Raw genomic sequence first — 11451 nt, 5'->3', positions numbered from 1 at the left:
GGGGGGGGGGGGGGCGGAGGGGCAAGCTAGAATAACAGTTTCACGCAGTTGAAACATAGAGGCCCAATGTGCCTTAAAAACGTCTTTTTATCGCCGTCCCTTGACCTTTTATCAACTGTCGGGATTGATGCCGTTCTCCTTTAAAATTTAACGAGGCCGTGTGACCCGGGGAGCGCGGCTTGGCTCTGTGACCATTTTGTTATTTCTGCTGCCATGCGCCGTCAGACGTCTGCGAGTGAAGAACATGGCCACTGTCCCCCCCAAGTAAGCCCTCGGCATGAAAAATTCACACCGACTCTTCTTTTCAGGCCATTTCTGATGAAAAGCGCGCCGGAATGAAACTGACTTATGCCAAATGAATATCGGCGGATCGTCGTGATTGCGGGGGCCGATGTTTGTAACGTTGGAATTATTTATCAGTGACATCGGTTGCATTTTAAGAGTAGCCATGCCATGAAGTGTGTGCACTTACTGCCTTGGGACTCCTCTGAGGTTTCCCATGCAACATCGCTGCTTGAACTGACAAACAATAGAAAGTTTTGGTGTGCTCTTTTTGTTTTATGTGAATGTAGTCTCACCTTCATGGACAATTTGAATTTTTTCAGTTAGGCTCGGTCTTCAAATTGGAGAACTGTTGTGTTTTTGTAATCTTGCGTCCAACTTGATTGAATTGAGTTGATTTCCTTTTTGTGAGTGGGATATAAATTGCCTGGTGTAGACCTAAAGAAGCCCTCAAAGCAGCTCCCGGGCATCTTATGAAGAGCTATCGGGTTTTGTTCTATCAAAATATACAATGGATTAAGAATGAGCACAATCAAAGTGAATTCAGAGATTTGTTCCTGACAAATACGGGATGCAAAGATCAGTTGTGGGGATATCACTTGCGTTTTCTTGATATTTTTTATTTATTTTTTTTACTGTGGCTTTGTTTAATCATGAAACCATCCGAAATGAACAACAGCAATTGGTTCAAAAATAATGATAGAATAATCGATTCTAGCTAGGCATGGGTAACTTGCACATTTGAACCAGTTCTGTTACGATTTTCGGTACCTGGGAATCGATACTGGTACCCAACGATATCAAATCTTCAGTATTTTATTTTTTTGTGCGTTTATGGGAATAAATATTAATAAAGATAAATAAAGACACACTTTGGATCTGAAAAATAATACCGTTTGGTTTCATGTGAATTGGTGCTGTGCAGTACTGACCCAAATCGGTCCGTACCCCCCCCCCCCAAAAAAAAAAATCTACTTTGGTACTTGTCCCTTGCGACAGCAGGACTATTATTATTTGTAGTAGTCATAGTATTTTAGATCTAATATCATGACAATAATTCTCTGTGTTAAGATTTTTTTGCAGTTCCCAAATTGAAGGAAAAACATCACATGATGCCTTCATGGATCAGTTGCTTCTTCATATCGTCATTACGTCCATGACAAAGCGCCCAGTTCTTAAAATAACTGGTTTGAAAAAAAAAAAAGAGGGAAATATTGAAAGGAGAGCAGGAGCAAGCGGGCGGCTGTCGCGTTGCAAGAATAATAGTCATTAAAATCACAGGCAACAACACCAGGCCAACCCGCAGCTCATTGGGAATGCAGCGTGAAAATCGAGAGGCCTGCAGATTATCACTCCGCCTAACGCATGTTTAATTTATGCCGCGGCAATATTGTCGAAAGCTTCGAGTGCTCCCGAAGAACAAGACGCCGATAAAAGCAAGGAGAGGATAAAACCAACGGGAAAGCCCCCCAAAAATAACACGAGCTTGGAGTCAAACGCCGCAAAATGGAGAGAACACACTTGAGAATGGGAGCATTAGGGACATCCTCAACATGTTTAGCACAGCTTCACGGCAGTGTAATATACCTGCTTTGGCATTGTAAATATTTCAGGGGAGGACTTTGAATAGAGTTGACGATAAACAACGTGGCAGAAAGCACAGCGCTTCTCTTATTTGGGAGCGCAAACGCATTGTTAGCGCGCCCGCTATATATCACAGACTTTTCAGCGATCGTATGCTAATTTAAGAGTTGCGTGCCTTCATTGTAGGATGACGTTGTACCACCGAAGGTAACGCTGACCGTTCTTTGAAGAGGATAAAGAATATCCGCTTAAGGACTTATAACAGCGCTGCGTGGATGCTGTTTGTTAGCATCTCCAATTATGTGTTAGCATTAAGGTAGCGGCAAAGGTATGTAAAGTTTGTTGCGTTGGGATCACTGCCACCGTAGAGCGCTTGTGTCTCCATTTTTTGCTTTGAAGTCGAAACAAAGAGTTGGCCGAACAAGCGCTAATCAGGTCACTCATATCTCAGGGGACCACTGTACATCTTAGCATTAAGCTAGCGGACTTTTCATCAGACAAACGAATGAAGTTTGGATATAGAGGATCTCCTTTTTTCTTATGTGTCCGTCAAGTTTGCTTCCTATTTGGAGAACTCTAAACTCCAAGTAAACTTCTCGTTTTTTTTTTTTTTTTTTATATGAGATACGGAAGTGTTCTTGAAGCACGTCAGATTTTTGGTGTGTGTTCTCTCTATAGTGCAGATTTTCACCAATCGCAGGTCCATTCTCCTTGATGAACGGCGGTTCACTGAAATTCTGTTGAACCAAAAATCTCGACCACACCGAACTTAAGTCTTGAAAAAAAAAAAAAAAAGCCAAGTCGTGCCGCATTCAAATATAAAGAAGTGACCATCGACCAATTTCTGACTACTCTGTGATGTGTTTCTTTCTTCTCTCCCCCCCTCCCCTTCCCCCTCCCCCTCCTCCTCCTCCCCACGGCTGAGTGAAATGGAATTGCCTCTCACATTCAAAGACAGCTCAAGGAAGGTGATAATAGAGCTACTCCCTGCTGTCTGTAGGCAGGAAATAGGAAAGTGGCATATGGGGGCCAGGAAGCAAATCGAGAGGAAATGTGACCAGGCAAGAGAAGAAACCCGAGGAAAGGTTAATGATCAGCGCGGAATTCTACTGGGAGCGGGACGGCGTTCCAAGTTGAGAAAAAGCAATGAATGTGACATGATGCGCTCGCAAACAAACCCAAGTTGTGTCCTGACAAACTTGGGATGGATTAGCTCCCACACCTCGATGTAACAATAACGCTGGCGGCGATTTGATTGGAAAGACGAAGAGACAAGCCAATAAATTCACAGCCTCGCCAGTACGTGTGAACTTCTGGCTGCCACGTGCGCCATTCCCAGCATGCACCGCGCACAGGCTGCAGCATCTGCGAGAAGATCGTGCGAAACCTACACGAGACGGAATGCGCGACCGAGTCAATTTTGTAGATGTAGTCCATCACTTTGGTAAAGCTTAACCTTGGTCTCAGAAAAGGCAGAAAGGCCCAAGTATGACGAACGAAAGGATGTGCGCACGATCCAAAACACACATGCGCATCTGTGAAGAATGGTGGGCTTGGGGCTTGCATGGATACTTCTGGAACAGGAATTAATCAGGACAGGCTTCATCATGCGACAAGGCAAGCATCCAACGCACACCGCCAGAAATCACACGTCACAGGACTTCATAAGTGGGGAAAAGTGGAAGGTCTTACACTGGGCAAGTCAATCGCCTGACCTTAACCCAAGCGAGCATGCATTTTACCTCATGAAAAAGGGACCGAAGAAAGAAACCTCGGGAAAGAAACAAGAACTGAGAGAGGCTGCAGTAAAGGCCTGGAAAAGCATTTCAAATGATCAATGCAGCTGTCTTCAGCAGTTCCTGCAAGTATGGGTTAGGCCACCACATATTCACACCTCTGGATAACTTAAGAGTCGTCACTGGACACAACGTGCATGTTTTTGTAACGTGTTAGAGGAAAGCACAGAAAGGACATGCAATCTCCACCAAAAAAAAAAAAAAAAAAGCCCAAAGCCAAGATTCAAACCCCAACGTGTCAAGAGTAAGGCAGATGCACTCACCACGGCAACAAGGTGGAACTACTTCGAACATGTCGTTTGCATATACTCGATACTAAATGTAAAAAAAAAAGACACTTTTGACATTCCACGACTGAAGTTCATGACTGAATTTCAAAACATGCAGAACGGATTGGAAAAAAAAAAAAAATCTGATTTTGCATCCCAAGCTGCAGCAAAAGCAGACAGCTGTGGCAACAGCTGGACACAAGATATGAAGACACATCACATGCACGGACATCTTCCACATCCGACAGCTTGATAATTTGACAATAACAAGATAACACTTAAATACAAAAGTGACACGACGGTGTCATCCGAGGCTGCCGGATCGATACGCCGCCTGATTTGCCAAGGCTCTGGCTGGTTCTGGAGAATTTTGTGTCTTCTTTTTTTTTATTTGGGTTGTGGGGGAGGGGGGTTGAAATGAGCTGCCACTTCCTTAGCACACTGCGTGGTATGTTATCAATCAGCAGATTTGAAAATATATATTTTTTAGAAGAGACCCACGGGCTACTCAAGTTGGCTACTTGAATACGCACGTAGCATCAACACATACAAAGCATGGCACAATTCTCCATGGCAAATCCTCTCTCTGTTCTGTGGGAACAACGGTTATTACTTTGCCGCATCTCTTCCAGTCGACCTCCGTGCTGTACCTGGCATGTTGCGGCACAACATTGAAGGTGCGTAACTCAAAATTTAGACTTTTCTTGCATACTGTTGTCGTCGTTTTTAATGGATGGCTCTACTTTACGAACGGCAAAAGGAGAGATGGAATCCTTTGAATGCAGTTTTACTGAAAGGGAAAAAAAAAAGACGTCTTCACCGCAGCACGTTCGTGAACGCAACACCTCGCGATTAAAATCACTTCCGGCTTCCCCTTACTTCAACAGCCAATCAGAATCGATCAACATAAAAACACGTCGAAGCAATTATGAAACAACAGAATGCAATTTAGGTAATTTTAACATGAAATAATATGATGCTCAAACATAAAATGATAATTAATAATAGAACATAAGCTTACACATTTAATATGGGATTATTTTTTCAGGCGTCACGGTCGACTGGTTACCGATCTACCTGTGTCGAGTTTGCATTTATTTCATTTATTTTTTTAACAGACAAGCAGTACATCAATCTGAATCAAACAGTCGCACACAAATCCGCCATCTAGCAGGAGGCGCGAATAAAGAACGCCGATAGCGCAGGTGTTCACTGCACACGTTTGCCCGAATGACACGTTAACATCGAACGCGCTCGTCGCGGTGAGAGCCAAACGGTCAATGATCCGTCGGCGCCCAAAACAAAAAGGCGCTCGAGGAAGCCCGCTCGTCCACGACGTCCCCTCGCGAGACTGCCAAGTCCAGCGGATCACTTTGACAGACTCGGCAAGTTGCCTTGGTGGACGTCCAGCCTGCACCAGCTGGCAACGTCTCCACCCACCACCACCGCCGCCACATTCATCCATACACGTAAAAAAAAAAAAAAAAAGGGGGAAACAAATCCACCAAATATCAAATATATGTTTCAAATATTTAACAGTCCCTCATGCTTTGGAGAGGTAAGAAGTAATGCTAAATAATGCAACTGGACGGGGATGTCCCACGGCCCGGCGGGGACTCGTGAGTAGCACCGAGGAGCTCTCGCAGTGACATCATTCACACGGGCAGATATGACGAGACAGTAGTGTACCACTCGGCCGCTTGAGCCCACTCCAAAAGCAGGCAGTGGTGTTACTCATTTAAAACCATCCACTGACCATCTGTTGATGCTAAAATCCCGATCTGAGTGCCATTTTGAGATCAGTGGGCCTTTATTGGTCTCGTTTGAAAGCCAGCGTGCTGTTTGGGAGGATGTGTGTGAGTGAGTGTGAGGAGGGAGGGTTGGGGAAAAAAAAAAGATCTCATATGATTCTGGTAGGTGTAAACATAGACAGTTATGGAAAGCCATTGGAGCATCTCGTTGATATCCGCCTGAATAGTCCAAGTAGTACTCTGCTCTTTGTTCGCACTTGTCAGACTTCTCTTCCCTCAACTGCCTTCCACTTCTGTATATTTATTTCTACACACTTGGACAAGCCCACGTTGCTAGAGAGGCAAAACTGTACATCGCTTGATATGTATGAGCCAAAAGTATTACGGATCAAGCATTTTTTTTTTTGCGTTCAAGATTGCAACCGTTTTCGTGGCCACAGCGGATTTGTAACAGTCTGCGTCAACAAAAAGAGCCGCACAACAAAAAGAGTGCACTTGTACACGGGACATTTTGATGGATATCAAGAATATCGGAGAAATGGCTTTCCGGGGGCAGCTAGCTGCTCAGGAAAAAGCAAACAACATGAACGCCGAAGCAGCAGCAAGCAGCAGCAGCAAATCTCAACAGTGCACTGCAGATTAGGGCACAGGGAGCACTTTGCAGCTTGTTGTCACAGGTATGACGAGGCACAACTGCGCTTCCGATCCCCAGGTTACAAAAGGTGTGAACAAAATACACAGCCAATTTGTTTGGTGCACAAGAGAAGAAGAAAAAGAAAAGAACTTCCATGCCACTTGGGTTTAGTTTGTCTCTGATCTCAAATTTAACGATGTGGATAAAAAAAAAAAAAAAAAAAAAAAAGATGGTTTGGCTCAGGTTTAATTTTCAGCTAACTGAAATATGCTCATAATTGATATCGCCGACATGGGCCAAAACCGATATTTCGTTTCAAAATAGCGTCAATGTCATTTACAAAAGACATGAGACGTATTGGGTGCCTTGTCGACAGCCATGAATTTGGAGTTGAACAGTACGTTTTATTGTTATGCTCGGAGTTCTTCATAATGAGTGCTCGTTGTAATATTTTGACATTGATTGAAGTAATTGAAGTAACCACAATATGAACAACTTTCCGGATGATAAAATGTCATGCCATTGCCATACGGTGCATCATGCATTCCAAAAACAAATGTTTGTTTGAAAGGAGAAAGTCAACAAGTTCATTCCATATGAACATTTTAAATTTGGTCCAGATGTGAACAATAATCTTAAAAGTTGGAGAATATTTGCTTTGTGGGCCACAAAAAATGATGTGGAGGGCCACAAACAGGCCCCTGAGCCTTGGGTTGGATACCCGCGGATAAGAGCATCGACATACTGATGCACAAACCATTGTAGAAACATGAAAAATCAAATTGGTGATTACGAATGATGTTCCCAACCTTGCATTGGGTGGGGGGTGTGAGGGGTGGACTTCATTTGCTGGGAATTGTCAATTTTTGATGAACAGCTCACGAAGCCCGTCGGTCAAAATTGAGCAGGAACTTTCTCAAGAATTTTTAGGCAACTCCTTATATTGGATCACATCAGATGCCCAAATCAAATCAAGCAGCGGACATCTGCTCGAGCCCTCAACAGAAAGCGATCGGATGCAGAATCCGCAATGAAATTGCGAGAACAAAGACACTCATTTTCGAGACAAAAAAATTGGCAAGACCAACAGCAAACGAGCGCATTCCGCGCGGCGTGCCATTTTCGCAACTTCCACCGGAATAACACAAACCGTGATAACGTCTCACCACCTGCGGTTGAACCAAACGCCACAATACTCCGCAAGTTGTTCACAACGCGTCCGAATGGGAGATTGGACGAATTATGTTTCTTGCCGCGTCGTCTCATCCAAGCACGAGACGGAGAAGTCGCCCTGCCACTAATTCTTGGAGGTGCCAGTCGGATAAAAGCGGCCTGCCAGGATGACATTCAGCTCTAGTCAAAGCCAGATGGTTTCTTAACACTGAATATTTGAGTAGGACACATTGCGCATCGCTATCAAGATGTGACACCGCGGTGGTCAGCTTCAGAAGCAGGATGCGAGAACCTTGTCAATCCCAGAAAACGGACTCAACTCTATGCGGTGTTCAGCGTAGTCGCAAAAAATTTGCCATCATCTGTCTTTTTTTTTGTCCCCCCCCCCCCCAAAAAAATGGCATATTTTGATTGGCAGGACTCTCCTCGGTCAACATTTGTATTTCGTTATCTCTGTGTTGACATCACAAAAACTCTTTGTCCGCCTATAAGCTATTTGTGAACTTAAGAAGTGTCCCGCCTTTATTATTTTTTTTCTTCACATCAACATTACGGCGAGGGTAGCGAAATCTCAAAACATTTTAGCCGTGTGATTTTCCTGGGCAACGCTCACGGTTGCGCCTTTTTCAATTAGATGCTGATTTCAATTGCGTCTTCATCAGTCATTAAGAGCATTTGGTTAGCGGACGTCCACCTTACACTTAGCCAAAAGGTGTTTCTGCAAGTTGCCGTTAGCCAACAGCGCGGCGGCCCCAAAGCTGCCGCGCGTAAGGGGACTCCGAGGACAAGCGAAGAAAGCCCACGGCGACTTTCACTGGGGATTTGAATATTCACACCTGCACTAGGTGTTGTTTGGGAGGCTGATAAGCATGTGCGGCACCAGAGGGGTGAGTGCAGCGGGGGAGGGGGGGGGAAGTGGGTTCTCATTTGAAAAGGGACCGGCCTTTTAAGACTCATCTATTGAGGACGGTGCTGTTCTGTATTGTTCAAGTAATCGGGGAGGACGCAGCAAATGGAGCACGCCGTCACTCACATCGCAGCCATGTGCTTAATTGAAGCTGCACGTGGCCATATGGGGACGTGCAAAAAAAAAAAAAAAAAAACGAAATTGCCTGCCCAGGCAGCGCATAAGGATTCAAGCGGCATGTGGAGAAAAAAAATATGTCCAACATCACGGCCAGTCTCATGATCAATTGCGGCACGCCTCGTATCGCCGCAATGCAAAACCCGCGCCGATTTCATACCGGGGGACGTGATTCATCTGGATGAAAGGAAGGAAATAAGGACATCGCCAGGCTGATCCTGAAAAGATCAGACAACAAACTGCTCGGGTGCTGTTCAGAGGCAGCCTGTTATCAGAGGTGTTAATTGGCAAATTTAGTACAAGTCAAGAGCGCTTTCCCTGTCGTCCTCGTAAGGCAAGGCCAGGTCATTAAACCCGGAATGGATGCTTTGGTGCTGCCTCAGCCCGAGAATAGCGAGGCATCATCCAGCAAACTTCTCAGGCAGTTAGCGACCGCAATGAAGTAACGGCCTGCTGACAGCTCCAAACGCATTTTGAGGGGGCGGGGTGCTAAAATTGGCAGCTAAACGCTTCTTTATGTCCAGCACATGACCATCGTTGAATGTTAATTCCAATAAATCCAGAGTTCGATTTTGAATGCAGAACTGGACTTCAAATCGGGTTTGCTGAAATTGCTTCAAACAGAATCGATGAATATCGTTGATGCACAGCGACAAAATAAAAGTGAATGCGTTAAAAATAGACCAGACGATGATTTTTCCAGTGCTATTATTCTTTTGTCCGTTTTTACAGACAGTTCGAGCGAAAAAATCCACCTTCCATATGTGTAATTCTCTTTGTTTGATGTTTACTTTGACTGCAACCCTCGACTGACACTCTCGGCGTTTCAACAAACGCGAGCTTGTGACCTGCAATGAGCAGAGCCTTTGCAATGCATGTGTACTGAACACCCGCCCGTAATCTGAGCGTCCTTTGGGGTTGTGGGTGCGATCGCACCACTGCCTCTGTCATCAGAAGCTGTGACTGCCAAATCTTTTGCTCCAAGCCTCATGTGAGAGCAACGCTCTCCGCAATGGAGGAGGGGCGGGGGGTGTCGTGAGACTTAACAGAGGCAAAGACGGCTTCAACACGTTTCTTCGAACACGAAGAAGCCCGTCGGGCGGCCAGTCGAGCGGCAGGCGATGCTCTCGGCTCGCGTCGCCATGCGAGTTGGCACCCGCTCATGCCAACGGTGACCCAGGCACCGACCGAGGAATATGCTTCTCTCCGAAATTGTTAATCCTCTCAATGACACTGACGTGAAGAGGACAATCAAGTCAGGTGACCCCCCCCCACCCCCACCCGCCCCAACTCCCAATCCACTTGCTAGCTTTGTTTGGTTTCCATTGGATTCAATATTCTCTTTTTTTAAAACGCGGCACAAGCTAAAATTAACCCTGGAGAACCCAAGAACCCTTTTCTTCTTTGGAAAATGACGAATTTTACATTAAATGACTGCTATATGTTCACCGAACACCAAAATATATGTTTTTTCAAATATTTCATGCTTTAATCCTAATTTAGGATTAGGGCCAAATTTGACCCTTTGGGATTTAAAGGTAGCATTTGAGGAGCAGAATTTATAGGGGCCAAATTTGACCCCGTGGGTTCTCCAGGGTTAAAAAACACTTCCGTTAACAACATAAAATCAAAATGAGTGCTTCGAAAAAAACAATGCTTACTGAAACTACATTTTACATTTGATCACTTTAAGTTCCAGTATGGAACTTAAAATTACGCATAATGTCAAATGGCAGCACAGTGGACCTTGTGCAACATGTTATTTTCAAGCACAGAATGTAATTTTTTTTTTGGGGGGGGGGGGTTAATTGTGTAAAATCAGTGTATACTTTTGCACCATCCCAGAACCCCCAAGACAAAAAATATAATGACATAACTCTGTGTGTCGTTTCAAATGGGCTACTTTTGAGTCGAATTCATCATTTTGCAAATCAATTTTCATAAAAAAAAAAAAAAAACAAAACAAAACAAAAAAAAAAGACAAACTGACTTTTATTGATTATAATTCAGAGTAGGAATGTGATATCACATAGGGACCTACAATTTTAGTGTCAAGAGTGAGACGAAGATGCATGAGATGAGTTTATCCGCACTAAACAAGCAGTGGCTGAGCGCCAGTAGCGTCACTTTCCACCCTCTGGTCTCGAACCCCCTGGCTGACTCCCAGGCCCCCCCCCCCACCCCCCTTCTGACTGTCTCCAGCACCGACTGGTGGTGCGGCAGCACTGCTGATTAGCGCGCATTAATGATGAGGAGCAGGGCTCCATTGTTCTAACACCTCCCCTTCTCCTCCGCACCAATCTGTCACCAGTCGGTGGGCTCGAGCTGCCTCGAATGCTTCCCTCCACAAATGACTCGGATAATTAGTTGCCCCTCACGAATGCCACAATCTTCTCACCCCTGATTGCTTTCACCTTCTTGCTCCTGGCAATTTTTACACCTTGTAATCAAGGCCGCTGCTCCATGTCCACCTCGATCCAGATCTTCCATCTTTTTTGAGCGTCCGTCTTTATGTCATATATGAATGAAATCTTTCTCAAATCCGCGCATTTAGAACGGAAATGATTACAAATGTTTCCGACGACTAAAACTTGGCCGCTAAAGTTGACACTCTCCACACATGAGGCGCCACCTTTGCTGGGCATAATCATAATTTCCGAATTTTTTTTTTTTAAAAGAATAAAGCAAATATAAGATCGCGAGGCATCCGTGGCGGTTTCCGCTTCCAAACAGTGAATGACAACGTAATTATGAGCAAGCAGCTGTTCGTGCTCCCAGAGAGAAAAGCTTGTAGGCTGCGCTATGTTCGACTCTTCACAGATTAACCAGAAAGGATCATTAGGGATCTGTATTTGCCAGACAATCCCCCCCATGCCCC

Source organism: Hippocampus comes, unplaced genomic scaffold (assembly GCF_001891065.2).
Source record: "Hippocampus comes isolate QL1 unplaced genomic scaffold, H_comes_QL1_v1.1 scaffold133, whole genome shotgun sequence".
Taxonomy (NCBI): domain Eukaryota; kingdom Metazoa; phylum Chordata; class Actinopteri; order Syngnathiformes; family Syngnathidae; genus Hippocampus; species Hippocampus comes.
Note: the sequence above shows the minus strand (reverse complement) of the source record.